Raw genomic sequence first — 15,603 nt, 5'->3', positions numbered from 1 at the left:
TGACATTGGGGTAATCTATGCATAGGGTTGATGCACATTTTCATCCTACTTTCTCAGGTAGAAATGTTGGGGCACTCTTTGAAGTTCTTTGTGTTGGATTGAATACTATGAATCTGAAGTTGTTTGATGCATATCGAATAATCAACTCACGGTTACTTATGGTGACATTAGTGTTGGTAGTTGTGTATCATATGGTGTTATTCTTGTACGAACTCTAGGGCTGTTTGTGACACTTATAGGAATAGCTCAATATATTGATCGAAACGGTTAACTTTGAGGTGGTTTCGTACCCTACAACAATTTCATATTATGTTCTCCGCTAGATAAGAACTTTGGAGTGATTCTTTGTCTCATGTTGAGGGAATGTTATATGATTCAATTATGCTAGCAATGTTGAGAGATTGCACTAGTGAAAGTATGAACCCTATGCCTTGTTTTCAAGCATTGCAATACCATTTGTGCTCACTTCTGTTACTTGCTACCTTGCTGTTTTTATATTTCAGATTACAAAAACCTATATCTACTATCCATATTACACTTGTATTGCCATCTCTTCGCCGAACTAGTGCACCTATACAATTCACCATTGTGTTGGGTGTGTTGGGGACACAAGAGATTCCTTTATTTGGTTGCAGGGTAGTTTGAGAGAGACCATCTTGATCCGACGCCTCCCACGGATTGATAAACCTTAGGTCATCCACTTGAGAGAAATTTGCTATTGTCCTAGAAAAATTTGCTGCTGTTTTGAAAGAAGTAAAGTTGCATAGTAGACATCAAGATCTTTTTTGGCGCCGTTGCCGGGGAGGTGAGTGCTTGAAGGTATATCTTCAGATCTTACAATTGACTCTTTTAGCTTCTTTTTTATCACTAGTTTGGTTTATAAAAGAAAACTACAAAAAATGGAAGTGAGGTTGCCTCATATTCTTCGTCTTTATCATGTTTTTCTTGAAAATGATGGATTGGAAAATTGTGCTCAATTGATAGAAGAAGAATTTGATAAAATTTTTGGCATAAAATCCTTTAATTATGAGCATGATTGCAATTTTTTTAGTATGCTTTCTATGAATATCCATGATACTAATGATATGCATAGCCATAAGCCTGGGGATGCTATATTTGATGAAGATGATATTTTCATTCCCCCAAGTTTTGATGAGTAAATTTATTATGATGTTAGCATGCCTCCTATTTATGATGATTACATTGATGAATGTGAGTTTGGAAGAGTGCCAAATCTAGGAAGTAATGATCCCACTATTTTGGAGGGTGTTAAATCATATTGTAATAATTATGAAAGTTGATGTGGAGAGGTCATAACTTTATTTAGTGATGAATCAACTATTTTGGAAGAGATTTCAATTTATTATGACAACAAAGTTGCTATCTATGACGATTATGGTGATGACATGTATGCCATAAAGAATAATGATAACCATGAAACTTGTCATCATGATTTTTATTTTCAATTGGATTATTACAATCAAGTATCACATTATAGTTATTTTGTTCAGTTTTCTCCCACTATTATGAATGAGAAGAAATTTGCTTATGTGGAGAGTAATTAAAGTTCTATGCTTGTGGATCATGAAAACAATGATTTGTGTGATATCTATATTGTTGAATTCATTCATGATAATATTGAAAATTATTATGAGAGAGGAACATATGCTTTTACATATCTCAATAATATTAAGTTTCCTCTCTATGTGTTGAAAGCTTTGGAGTCATGCTTGTTTTGCCTTCCTGTACTAGTTGATTCTTGCTCCCATGAATTGTTTGCTCACAAAATCCCTATGCATAGGAAGTGTGTTAGGCTTCAATGTGCTAGTCATATGCTTCATGATGCTCCCGTTATGTTTCAATTCTTTACTTTTATGTGAGCATCATCGAAATCATCATGCTTAGCTAAAAAGGTATGAAAGAAAATCAATTGTTGGGAGACAACCCAATATTTCTATCTACTGTTTTTGTGTGTTCACATGATTAAGATACTGTAGTAATCATGTTTTATAGACTTTATTTCAATAAAGTGCCAGGTAAGCCTTTGGAATGATAGTTGACATGATTCTGTTCAAAAACAGAAACTTTTGCGTTCAGTGCAGAAAATCCTATAATTTACTGGAACATGATTTTGATCTGAAAGTTTTACACATGATTGATATATAAATTTCCTACTTTGTCTAAGTTTTCAGAATTTTTAGAGTTGCAGAAGTATGATCATTATTCAGATTATTACAGACTGTTCTGTTTTTGACAGATTGTGTTTTCATTGAATAGTTTGCTTGCTTTTTAGTTTCTATGGCTTATATTGGTCAATATAAATTGTTTAAATTATAAGGTAAAGTAGGAATTATGTGATCAAAATTATAAATGTTTTCTTGACAGTGCCAAAGTGAATGCTTTGCTCTTTGCCATACTAACCAATCTCACGAAGTTCCGTTAAGTTTCGTGTGATTGGAGTTTTCAATTTTTGGGTTTGATATTGATATGAGGAGAATGAAGAGTAGAAAGACCATAAGCTTGGGGATGCCCAATGCACCCCAAGGTAATATTCAAGGAAGATTCAAGCAACTAAGTTTGGGGATGCCCCAGAAGGCATCCCTTCTTTCATCTTCAACATTGTCGGTAACCTCGCTTGGAACTATATTTTTATTAGTCACATGATATGTGCTTTGCTAGGAGCACCATTTTATTTTATTTATATTTTCTTGCTATTATTTATAATAAGTTTTTGTATCTATTATTTCAGTAAAAGTGTCAAGTATAGTCTTTACCATGCTCAATTCGCAAGTATATGAGTTGCTGTTTCAAAACAGAAGTTGCACGCTATTTCGTTAATTCTCTAGATAAGTCATAATGTGATAAATGTTGAAATTTTCAAAAAATAATATATGATAAAGTTTCTACAATGTGGTAAATTTTTAGAATTTTTTGAGTTAAATAAGTATGGATCCTTCTTCATCCTTTATGCACTATTCTGTTTAGATAGATTGCTTTTATGTTGGCATTCTTTGCATATGTTTGCTTGTTTAATGATTCTTTTGGAGGACAGGAGTATTAAATATGTAGAGAAATTTACTATGCAATGTTAAATTATAATTTTAGTAAATTTTTACAGTAGAGAATGGTAAGATTTCACATTAATTTACAATAACTTATCTCTTGAGTTCTTGTTGAGTTTTTTGTGGATGAATTTCTTAAGATTTAAAGAATCCGTGATATGAGAGGAATTAAGGAGACATAAAAGCTCAAGCTTGGGGATGCCCAAGGCATCCTAAGTATATATTCTAAGAAGTATCAAGCATCTAAGCTTGGGGATGCCCCGGTAGGCATCCCATCTTTCTTCATCAACAATTATCGGTTAGTCTCGGTTGAGCGTAAGTTTTTGCTTCTTTGCATGAGATTTGCTATTCTGGAATGTCATTTTATTTTGTTTTCTTTGCTGTTTGAATAAAATACTTCAGATCTGAAATTTTTAAATGAGAAAGAGTTCTCACATAGCTACCTATTTACTTAACTACTCATTTGATTTTCACTTGTATCTTTTCGGACTAGTTTGCCATTTACTCTCATTCTTCACTTATATGCTAAGAGTAAATTGTTTAATGAATTGAATATCATAAATTCGAAATTATATGTGCGTCATATGCTTGTATCATACCTAGTAGTAGCTTCCCATTGGATTTAGAAAGCAAAATCTATTGAAGTTTGACAGTCACAATATTAGTCATACAAGCAATTCATGAATAATTAGTACAAGGAAGAGAACTTTCACATATAAATACATTATCTTGGACATCTTTTATGATTGTGAATACCCATTAATTATTTTCAAACTTGAGCAAATTAGTTGATGTTGGACAAGGAATAGAACATGGGTATATTTCTATAGAAGTCATATTATTATCGATCCTCCAACATATGGTGCTTGCTTAGGATCTTTTGCTAGCCGAAAATTCCGCTACTAGGGAAAACCTTATACACAGAAGCTTACTAGTAGCGTTGGTCAAAACAAAGCGCTACTGCTACCTACCAGTAGCGCGGTGTATAAAAGCATGCTACTACTATATAAGTAGCAGTAGCGCGGCCCAGGTAAAAAGCGCTACTACTATAACTACCACACCATTGCCGACAGTCTAGGTATAGTAGTAGCGTTGTTCTACCATCAGCGCTACTGCTATTGGTCTTAGCAGTAGCGCTCTTCCTCGCCCCGCGCTACTTCTATGGGTGCCTTATCCCCAAATTTTCCTCCCATGCGCCCGACCATCTTCCTCCTCCTCTCACTCCCCGCTGCCTCACTCCTCCGCCGCCGCCACATTGCCGTCGCCACCGCATTGTCTCCGTGATCCTCCCTCCTCCTTCCTCGGTATGCCATCCTCCCACCTCTCCCTCCTCCTCCCACCGCGCCCTTCTCCCTCCTCTTCCGGCCGCCTCCTCCTTCATCCTCCATCCTCCTTCGGCCAAGCCCTCCGCCGGCAGCCCTCCTCCCACCGCCTCCTCCCCTCCTCCTCTCTCCTCCCTCCTCCCACCCCTCCTCCCTCCTCCCACCGCCCTCCTCCCCCTCCTCCTCTCTCCTCCCTCCTCCTCCCTCCTCCCACCGCCCTCCTCCTCCCTCCTCCCACCCCTCCTCCCTCCATCTCTCCTAAACCCTAAACTATTTTTTACTGTTCTTGTATAATGTAGTTTTTTTACTATTTTTTTAGTAAGTGTTTAATTGAATTAGTAAGAAAATAAATGTAGTATGAACCCTAGTTATGATCGAACCATGCTCAAAATGTAGGTTTTTAATTAGGTGTAGTCAATAGAATTTAGGTGTTTTAGGTGTATTTAACAGAATTCTAGGTTGATTCGTTTTGAAGTGGACATGTCATATTTTGAACATGTCACATTTGTTGTTATATTTTTAGTTAAAGCAATTATATCCGCATCGACGTCGACGATGCCTATCCCGCATCCTCGTCGTCGACTCGGCGGAGGAAGCCTGCTTGATCAGAGGGGCCATGTCCAGGACTGGGCTCCGCCGGGCTGGTACTGGGAGGTACTACCTTCCGAGGGGGCGCAGCTTGGTGAGGAGCCAGCCCGTCGTTGACCCGAACCTTCTTTGGTGGCGGTCGTGTGGGCCACTGACGGTGCAGAGGCTTTGGACCCCCGCGAAGGTGGTACGTCACCGTGTCAGCGAGGAGGACAAGCACGTCCGTCGCTACATGGTTGCGTTGGATGGGAAGTTCGACAATACCTGGCAGGTTCTTTAGGGATCTCACTTGAGCTATGATCCTATGATGGTTCCTTCTCTTTGGGTTTCCACCGCCCGCGCCGATGCCCGTCGTTCGCTAGGGTTGTAGCTGTATTAGTGATGTTATATGTATGATACTATTCGAGATGTATTAGTGATAATATTCGACGATGTACGGACGCAAGAGATGATTTAGTTTTGCTTATTGAATGCATGCTAATTTGAATATACTAATTTATTTTATGATTTAGTTTTGCTTATTGAATGCTCAAATTGGAGAACTACTCCTATTTTGAATGCTCAAATTGGAGAGCACTATGCAAGGCGTATGCATTTGATTAGTTGATAACTTATAAGGTTTCAGTAAGTCCTAAGATGAGGATAATAATGTTTTTGTTTATATTTTGTTTTTCCAGAAATCAAGGAGCCCCTCCATCATCCTCGCCGTCGTCCCCGTCACCGACCCCCTCCGACCTCAAGGTGAGACCAGCCAAATCTCCATGTCAATATGAGTCCTATAAGATATTTTGAAATGTTTTTGTTCATATTTTCAACCATTGAAATGCAATGGCCATCAAGTTTGAATGCTCATATGATGTAGATATAAACATGTATATCTTGTGTTGCTCAAATAGGATATGTGCTTGCCCAAGTGGTCGGCCATGTTTGCAGGTAACACCTCCGAGTGGCCTATGTTTTGCCGGAGTGTTGATTAATTTCCGTTCCGGCAAATTTTAAGCGTTCGATATGTCCTTTTTTAGCAAAGGTCATGCCGGATTTTTCCGTGAATTTTGGCATGACTTGTGCCCGAATATGTAGGAAATATCGAGTAGCCTGGATTTTCTAGAAAGATAATTAAACGACATTTCGGGTTGACTTTAAGTCTGTCGAGACTCGACCATATATGAGAGAAGAAGAATGCCGACTGTTGTCGTGGGGGTCACTTCTCCTTCGTTCCCGTGTGCTAGACATTTTGGTTTAATGCACTCGGGGACGAAGGGAGGAGCGACCATCACCAACGGTCGAATATATACACCACGTGAGCTGAGAGTTTTCAAAAAAAAGACTCGACGGACCGATAGTCAACCCATGATGAATAATAATGATCTAATTTAGTTTATGTAGTACATATATTTAATTTTAGAAGTTTAATCTTTGAATTATGAACCTAGGAAATGTCATCATCGGAGCACAAAAGTCTCCTGGCGGAGTGCGACTGGTGCGGCGACGACCGGGGTCTGTGTGACAGGCCTCACCTGGTAGAAGGTCGGTGCTTCAGCATTAAGCTTCGGGAGACCTTCGTTGTTGAAACGGTACGCAATGGCGACAAGTGCTTTTTCGTAATTAAGCATGACTTCTGCTTCTTCAACGTGTAATTTTCATGTTTTACAATTCGATTATAGCTTATCCCATGCCATGCAAGACGCTATGTCTTGGAGAGGATGGATTTTCAAGATCATGAAAATATGGAAACAAAGATAGTTCACCTAAGGACCAATCATGGTTTTGATTTTGCTGTAAATCTATACAATTCTGAGAGCGTATCCCATTTTGGTTGCCGGAATTGGGAAGCACTTTGCAAGGCATATGATTTCCATGAGGGTATGCTTGTCACCATGGATCTTGGTGATCCTAACATCGACGAAGGCAATATGGACATTTGGGTCCTTGTTGATACGCTTCCAATTCTACCGCTATGTGAGTTTCTCAAACATAGTTATTAAGTAATTTATATTTTTTATTTCAAAATAGTTGACAGCTTATTTCCATTGATAGCTTATTTTCATTCTTCAAAGAATGTGCGGAAGATGATAGACAGAACCTACTACACCGATGGCGCTGAATTAACTTATCGGAAGAAAGATCATCTGATCTCATTTATTAATGATCTTGAGAATTACAATATCTATTAGCAAACTCCTGCACATTATGGTCAATGCGTGCCACTAGTGCATGTGTTGAACTATGGTAACATCCATGGAGATGGCATGGTAAGATTTTTTACTATTACGACGTCCGTGCATCTTTTGCATAATTTCTTCTAAAACTAAACTACATTGCTAACTACGAAAGGTCGCCTTGATGTTATGATCTTACGGCCAGGTCATCCTACGCATCACCGTTGTTCATACCGGATTTCTAAAACCGATGAAGACATGACAATCAAAGATTGGACAAAATGTATGGTCAATCGTAGGGAGCTACTTGGAAGCAACATTGTGCGAAGCGCAAGAATTAGAGACAAGATAATCTCTATTCTCCATAATGGAGAGTCAGGGCCTATCTTGTTTTATGCTATTTTACCTAAGAGAGGGTAGTAGGTCCTATGAGAGAGGAGTAGGTGCTAGGTACAATGTGTTATTATGTGCTACAATGTGTTAGAGTTGATGATGAGGAGGAGGAGTTGTGATTATGACTAGTGTTGAAATTCCAAAAGGAAAAAAAGATATGCTCAAATTTCAGTTTTTTTTTTGAATTTTGGTTAAATCAGGTCAAACTACTTATTTAAGAAGTATTAGTGTTACTACATAATTATTCAAGAATATTAGTGTTACTAAATAATTATTTCAATTTTTTTTGAATTTTGGTCAAATCTGGTCAAACTGTGGTCAAACTATGGTCAAACTACTTACTCAAGAAATATTAGTGTTACTAAATAATAATTATTTTTAGAATAATAGTTTCAAACTCAAACAGTGAAACGTGTGACTTCATGCTCAAGCTAAACTCCTGAGGGTTAATAGGATTGACATCTTCCTATTGTCAGGAAAACAACAAGTGTAAAGTTGGAAACGAGGGGAATAGAACCCGGAAGTTAAGCGTGCTCAGGCTGGAGTAGTGAGAGGATGGGTGACCGGCCACGTGGAGGGCCTTTAGTCCCGGTTCGTATAAGAACCGGGACTGGGGGGGGGGCTTTAGTACCGACCCTTTAGTCCCGGTTCCAGAACCGGGACAAATGGTCATTTTTCTACTAGTGTTAAGCAATTGATGATTCATATAAACAGGAATAGTTGGTACAATTTTTCTATTCCCCCCTGATTTTATAGTTTATTAATTCATGCACGAGGATTTGGGGCTTTGGAAGGCAGGAACTGAGTGACCGATCGACCTGGTGATCCCATGATTGACCAGCACACACATCTATAATCTATAATATCTAAATAGTTCATCCCCACTATCCTATTTCTCTAAACATGCAAGCTACCCACATCATCATTCTTGCCACATCAGCTTCCACTACTGAATTTTCTGACATATGCTGAAGCCACATCATTCGTTATTGTCATTGTTTTCTATGGAGTGTCGTACGGTTTGTACTATCACTCATCAGCACTGCAGTTACTGCTATGTAGCTTCGCACTACTTCCCCACAACCCATGCAGATTCGTCCTTTCGTCTCTCACAGCACTCGTGCATATAAACAAAACCGGTGAGGCAGACGACCGTACAGGCAACGGGCACTCTCCAGCATGCAGGTTTGTCCCTTCCTCTCCTCTCGGCACTAGCTGCAGCGAAAATGCTAGACTCACGGGGTCATTACGGGCTAATACGGGCTTGTACCAACTAATCAAACTAGCACCCCCGGGCTGATTTTCTCCAATGCCCAATGACAAATGGCCAAGTGGAACAACCCCCGTATTAGTCCGTGTGTGTAGCATATGCACACAAGGAAAAGGAGAGGCAGGTGACCATCGGGCTGCCGAGGTAAACGACCAGCTACCTACAGGCAACCAAACAGGAGCTGCTCCACTAAGCTGACCCTTGGACCTCTCCCCTTCGATCTATATAAAGCACTTTGAAATCAAGAGCCCTTTCATTGCTCTACTATTCTTGCGGCTGCCGCCTTCTCCACACCTAACTTCACTTCCTCCAAGAGTCATTGCCAACGCAGCAGTCTTGCCGATATCGAATCTCGATCTGGTCGTTCAAGCCTAGAAGCTAAAGTGTTGATAGTGCTGTCAGCGCCGTCGTCATCATCAGTTCAAGCTAACCCAGCCCATCATCGTTTTTCTTGAATTCACCCAGAAGCCAAGGTACAACCTGCGTCCCTGCATGGATAGTACTACTCCGTATGGTTGGGAGGTAATAGAATGCTTTTTAGATTATGCAATTGGTGACCCTAGGAAAATTCAAAACCTTCTTCTTGCGATCTCAAGCTAATCAGTATGGTCGTTTCTCATATGAGCAAGTCTCACGGGCCATTCTGGTCAAGCGGCCATGCATACAAACATGCCGCACGTATCTAGCATCAGCTAACCTAAAGTCTAAAGATAGGATCAGGCACCGGAGTTTGTTGTGTAAAGCGTGCGTGTGTATCTCTCTCCCCTCTCCGCTCTGATGTAGTATCTCACATAAAGCTGTACCCCGGATGTTGGAATTAGCCACGACATAGCCTCCCAAAGTTGTAGTACGTGTGTAGGTCCGTCTGCATGTACCGAGTAGGACGTCAATTAGCAGCCGAGTAGTATTGGTCTAGCTAGCCATGGACTACTTATATGCGTGCGTGCAACAGCCCTGTAACCGTACCGTGGATTTGTGAATTAATACAGATCAAAACAGGCGCGATACGTGCGTGTGGAACGTGCATGCTTTGTTGAACCAACTAGTACACGACCAACTAGTGGTGCTAGCTTGGAACGTGCATGTCTAGTTGACATGGGGCAGGAACCAAGTTCAACCGCGTTGCTTTGTTGTCGTGATCTTCCTCGCTGTTGATCGTCGCCATCGTCGGAAAGTACTCGACGTCGGATCTGGGCCAACACCGGAGTGGATGAATACAAGCATGTGCTTAACATATTGGGAATCATATCAAGTATGTTTTTATTGGACCGCCATACCTTTCTTTGCTATATTATATTCATAGCAGCTATTTTTAATTGACCGTATCAGGGTTATTTCCGTTCTGGCTGTATTGGCTGATACAGAAAAATTATTCTTGCAGCTTTCAGTGTTGTCTCAGACGCACCAATGGAGTTCTTTACTATCCGGTTGATGATATTCCCTCATATTTATTCTGATCCTATTTCCGACAGATAGATGAAACACCTATATGTGCAGAAGCATTTTGTATCAGGGTGCAACTTCGAGGCAAAAGAAACTTTGTGCATGAAAAAACCATGTCCATGCATGAGGCCATCGACTTCCAACCCTAAAATCCATGATTTTCACTAATTCCATGAAGCATGTACTCCCTCCGTTCCAAATTAATCGTCGTGGTTTTAGTTCAAATTTGGACTAAAACCACGACGAGTAATTTGGAACGGAGGGAGTAGTACTGTAGTGGCGTAATCTTCGCGATGACCTCATCAAGTGAGATAGATGCATGACAAAGAATATGTCATATATAATTACTACTTTTGATGTGCCAATAGAATGTATGAATTTGCTCCTTATTCCTACAACTCCAAAATGGTTCTTGATTTTTAAGATACACGGATCAGTTAAAAAGACTATTATATTTATCTACCTTGAGACTATCAAATTAGTTTGCACATCTAATTTCATACCATATATAGTTACCTTCTATTTTTGTTCACATTCATCTACCTACTTTTTTTTGCATTCCTTACTCTTTTTATAGAGGCCTGCTCCTGTTAATTCAACCCAATGTTTCATATTCCACTCACATATAGAAGATGCAATGTTCTTTGTTATTTCTTTGAAAATTTCCTTTTTCGATAAAGGATGTATTTTATTGACTCATAATGTAGCATCGAGGGATACACTCATGATGAGTATACATCCGACATCTGCATAACCAAGATGCACATAGCCAACACAATACACACACGAACGACCACACCGGCAATGAGCAAAGTCATACAAGATCAAAGCTATGCCTAAGCGGATGGAGAAAGGAAAAAACCCGAAGGAATGAACAACATCGATTGAGGATATACAATAGTAACCGTCAGTGCCAAACATCTCTCGACAGCACAAGGACTAAGAGAATGGTTCTTCAAGAACTACGCCTCTATGGAGGGAACGACGTGCAAGCGTCGCCGTCGCTAGATAGAACCACCAAGGTCAGTTTCTGGGTTTTCACCCTGGAGATCAAATCTGAGCAAACTCCAAGCAATGCCTTCATCAGGGTAACGACGCAAAGAACGCCGCCATTGCCAGGTATGACCAACTAGGGTCCGACCTAGAGTTTTCACCCTAGAGCTCAAGATTGGGTACTCGAGAAGTACCACCCAATCGAAGTCATCCCATGTTGTCTCCTCCACTTGCCTCGGTCCCAATAGTTGCATATGCGCACGATTCATGTGGCGAGTGATGGCCATGTCCGCACTTGTCGACTGACATGACGCGACAAGTGCCTCTCGCCACCACACGACGAAGTGTTTGAATGGGAGGAAGGATTATGGCACCGCCAACATCTCGAGTCCAGGACAATTCAGAGGCCCATACCATCCTCACAAGTGGCAGTGGATGCCTGATCCGCATCAGACGACAGCTCCACGTGCTTCCACTCTCGCTTCGTTGTCCTCCCTCGTGGACGCAGATCGTATATGTCGAAGCTAGGTGACCGCCGTCCGGCTCATGACCACATAGCAGCATGCTGGCCAGATTCACAACGGCACCCGATCTTGCGCCCGAGCATGAGCGAAGTATCACCATGACCGTGATGCGGTCGACAGCGCTAGCACATGCGCTTGGCGACTGCCCCAACCTGTCACGCCACGATGCCGCAGCGGCACCCTTGGAGTTGCGGCCATGGGACGGGCTTGCTCCCAAGTTGGATGCACCGGCTGGGCTGCCGGATTGGGTATGCCACTGGAAACAACCGATCATACGAGGAGCCACAGATGCAAGCGGACCTACATGGTCCTGTTTTCCTGCTGAGGAAGTGCGCCGCGAGCAGCCGCTCCCAGTCAAACTTCCGCCGGATCCAGCCCCGCGTGGAGCACCGTCGCCGCCGCAGCAACATCAGCCTTCACAGCTTCCGGCCGCCACCTGCACCTCGCCAAATGTCGCTCATAGCACCACGGGAGCGAACCCCGCCGCCGCGGTCGGCCACGCGGGCGGCGCTGACCGGCAGCGGCGAGGGAAGGGCGCAGGAGGAGAGTGCCTGAAGAAATGGATCGAGTCGCCCACGCGGACGACGCGGGGGATAGGTTACGTCGTGATAGCAAAACGATGGATACCAAGGTCCTTGAGAATTTCCTTATGAGACGACCTAACTGCTACATCATCAACAACGCATGCAGCTTCGTACAAACTACACTACAGATTCTACCTAAAATTAGTAATTATGTTACTCCCTAAATTCAGAATTAGTAATTAGTTTACCTTCATTTGTAATCAAGAAAAATGTCATTAGTAATCTTCTGTCAGCTTCTACTTATCCATGACATATTGTTCCTGTTTATAGGGTAATCACTTTGATCCATAATTTTTTTTATTTGTTAACCTTTGGTACGTCTACGATGATACAAAACTTCTACAGCAACGCGCACACAAGAGCTGAGTCTTTGTAAATTTTCATCAGGAATTAGTTGTTTTCATAAGTGACAAAAGTAATTTTGAGAAACTCCCACTTTCGGGTGCATGATGCATGAGATAAGCCCTATACTACTAATTTAAGCACAAAAATTAATGCATTAAATCATGAGATAAGTCCTGTTATAATTTTTGCACAATTAATGCATTAAATACTTCTCCATGATCTCCACCAATCTGCCTCTATATAAATGCAACGAATGAAAGAGCATTGCAACTTCATCAGGCTTTCTTTTTGGGTCCTCATGGCAGTCTTCAGGAACAATGTGGCTGTTGCCGTATGGTTGGGGGCTCTCATGCTCATGGCAACCCTTTCTGCCTCAGAAGGAAACCCAGCCTTTAGTACGTACGCTATCTCATACTCCCTCCGTTCCATATTACTCGTCGTTGATTTAGTAATATGGTTTACTAAATCAGCGACGAGTAATATGGTTTACTAAATCAGCTACGAGTAATACGGAACGGAGGGAGTAGTTAGCATCGACCATTTTTCATAAGATGTATATATCTTGCGATGTTTCGCACGATGGATATTGGTATTTTTGTACAGATAGTTATTCAATATGAATTAACTGACTGGAGTAACAAGTGATGTGTATTGGTTTTGTTTCATGTGTTTGCAGTTGGATGTTTCGAGGTCCACCAGAACTGCTTCCCTGATGACTGTCAGAAGAGATGCGAGGACGATCTTGGAAAAGATACGTTAAGTGAATGCGAGCGGGATCATGGCGTACTACAACCGTATCCCGGGCTTCAGTGTTGTTGTTATCGAAAGGACGGTACCCGAAAATGATAAACAGGGTGTTTAGTTGATGATGGGCAGATGATAGAACACATCCATATATATGATTGTCTGTTCGATCCGCCTGTTGTAGTGTAGATCTAATAAATGAATGTCTTTCACGACAATCATATTAACAAAGGCATTAGCTCTTGCATTGAGAGATAATTGTAAGATATATTTTTGACGCTCGTGGAAGCAGATCGTCTCAAAGACCTAGGGATCACGGCCGTTTGCGCTCTCATAGAGGCCCATGTGCCAATTAACATCCATAGATATATTTATAGTACTTGCAATATACTTGAAGTTATTTTGTGTGCTTCTAATATACTTCTATACATTTTTCTATATCCGCTGATAATTTGTCAATATCCACTTCGTCGTTCGTTGTGGTCTTACTCTCTTGTTTAGTCCTCATGGTCATCATCTTCTTTGGTTTCAGATCCCAGCCAGAAAAGGAGAACTAGGTATGCAAAAGTGAGGTACACAGAGACAAAATATTCACTTCGTCCAAATCGTCGGTAGCTAAACCTGAATGCATGCAAATCGACCAGTAGTATGCATGTGCATGAGATGAATGAAATCACCATGGACGCAGTCGCAGTACAATCTCTCCTGTAGAGAGACCCCCCCCCCCCTATACATATCCTATTCGGTGACTGTGTCCTAGTCCGAGCCGGCTAGGATAGGAAAGACGTGTTTATTTCCAACAGTGCCAGCCATGGCTTATGGCTATCAGGGAGGCTCCGCAGCAGCTATTGCGGCAGATTAGCGGGCGATCTAAAATTGTGCCATTAATAGTTCGGAATCGATAACTTCCGAACGTGCCATGTTTTTCCTCCTGGTTCCGAACGTGCTTTGCGCCGTAGGATCATTAGCACGAATATTAGAGAAGGGAGATCAGCCATGTCACCCTTTTTTTGTTCGGAAAATAAACGCCTCGTCGCGAACGCCTCTCGGGTCTTATGTCTTATCCTCTTCCCCCACCGCCCATTCTACATCCCACCCATCTCTCTCCTAGGGGCACACTCAGGAGAGCGACCATACGGCGGTGATGTCGGAGAAGAGGCAGGTGGCGGCGGAGACCAGGAAAGTAGTTCACTGTCTCGCAGCTCCACTGGGACCAACGTCGTGGTGTCGAGCGGCGAAGACGAGCGGGCTGTGCCGTCTCCGAGGGCGGGCAGAGAACTCGACGACGAGGGCGTCGAGCTTGAGCCAGGCGAGCGGAGGCGGCGCTACGTGCGGCGGGCGGTGAACTCGGCGACGAGAGCATCGAGCTTGAGTCAGGCGAGCGGAGGCGGCGCTGCGCGCGGCGGGCGGCGAACTCGGCGACGAGGGCATGTACGCCTCCGGCTTGTGCACCAGCAGCTGCTTTGAAAGGAGGCGCGGGTCAACGAAGCGCTGGCGAGGGTGGCCAATTCACAGGTACTTTTCTCCCCTGTAATCACCTATGCTGTCACCCCGTAGTGTTAAGAGAAATGGCTCATTCAGGGCGCTGCGAGTTGCGAGATTGATTGAGGTTTCATTCCAAATGTGTGTAACTGATGGTGAATCTGTGTGTTGACATGTAGGATCGCACGGAGAAGGTTGGGGGTGTGAAGGTTTAAGATGATGAGCTCGACGTTGCTATCGTTGGTGGAGGCATGGTGGGCTTGGCTGTTTGCTTGTGTAGTGTGTAAGTATTGATCCCTTCGTGTACTTCTCTTCCTTCGATTAAATTGTTCATGAGGTCAGCTTAGTGTTACGCTTAGGCTGAGAATCGATCCCAGCATTAGTTATAAAAAGGAAACTTGGCACTATTGTAATAAAGTTCTCAGAGATTCTTCCAGCCATTTTTACTAGTTCAGTATGAAGTATTACTAATAATATTGGTAGAATGTTAGTTGCAGAGGAGTTTGGTGGCTGTATATGGAAACCCCCACTACAATTTTTCCATTTTTATATGCTTTTAGCAAGAAGAAAATTTACCATGGCATTTTCATATGTTCTGTCACCACTGCATAGAAGATCTTTGTGATTTAATCTTCTTACAGTGGTAGAGATGTCATGGCATCAGTCTGTAGTTTTTGCCATGTTGTTTTTGTGC

The 15,603-nt window shown here is 42.1% G+C and overlaps 2 long non-coding RNA genes across 2 annotated transcripts; both read left to right on the top strand.

Moving 5' to 3' along the window:
- The first annotated feature begins 12,675 nt into the window (after window positions 1-12,675).
- Window positions 12,676-13,685, top strand: LOC120969773 (uncharacterized). The gene is made up of 2 exons (XR_005764138.3): window positions 12,676-13,078; window positions 13,360-13,685. It is a non-coding gene; the product is annotated as an uncharacterized lncRNA (long non-coding RNA).
- Window positions 13,686-14,515: 830 nt separating this feature from the next.
- LOC120966503 (uncharacterized) lies at window positions 14,516-15,363 on the top strand. Its single transcript, XR_005760289.3, has 2 exons — window positions 14,516-14,942; window positions 15,089-15,363. It is a non-coding gene; the product is annotated as an uncharacterized lncRNA (long non-coding RNA).
- The last annotated feature ends 240 nt before the right edge of the window (window positions 15,364-15,603 follow it).

Source organism: Aegilops tauschii, chromosome 1 (assembly GCF_002575655.3).
Source record: "Aegilops tauschii subsp. strangulata cultivar AL8/78 chromosome 1, Aet v6.0, whole genome shotgun sequence".
Taxonomy (NCBI): Eukaryota; Viridiplantae; Streptophyta; class Magnoliopsida; order Poales; family Poaceae; genus Aegilops; species Aegilops tauschii.
This window is presented reverse-complemented; position numbering and strand designations above follow the sequence as displayed.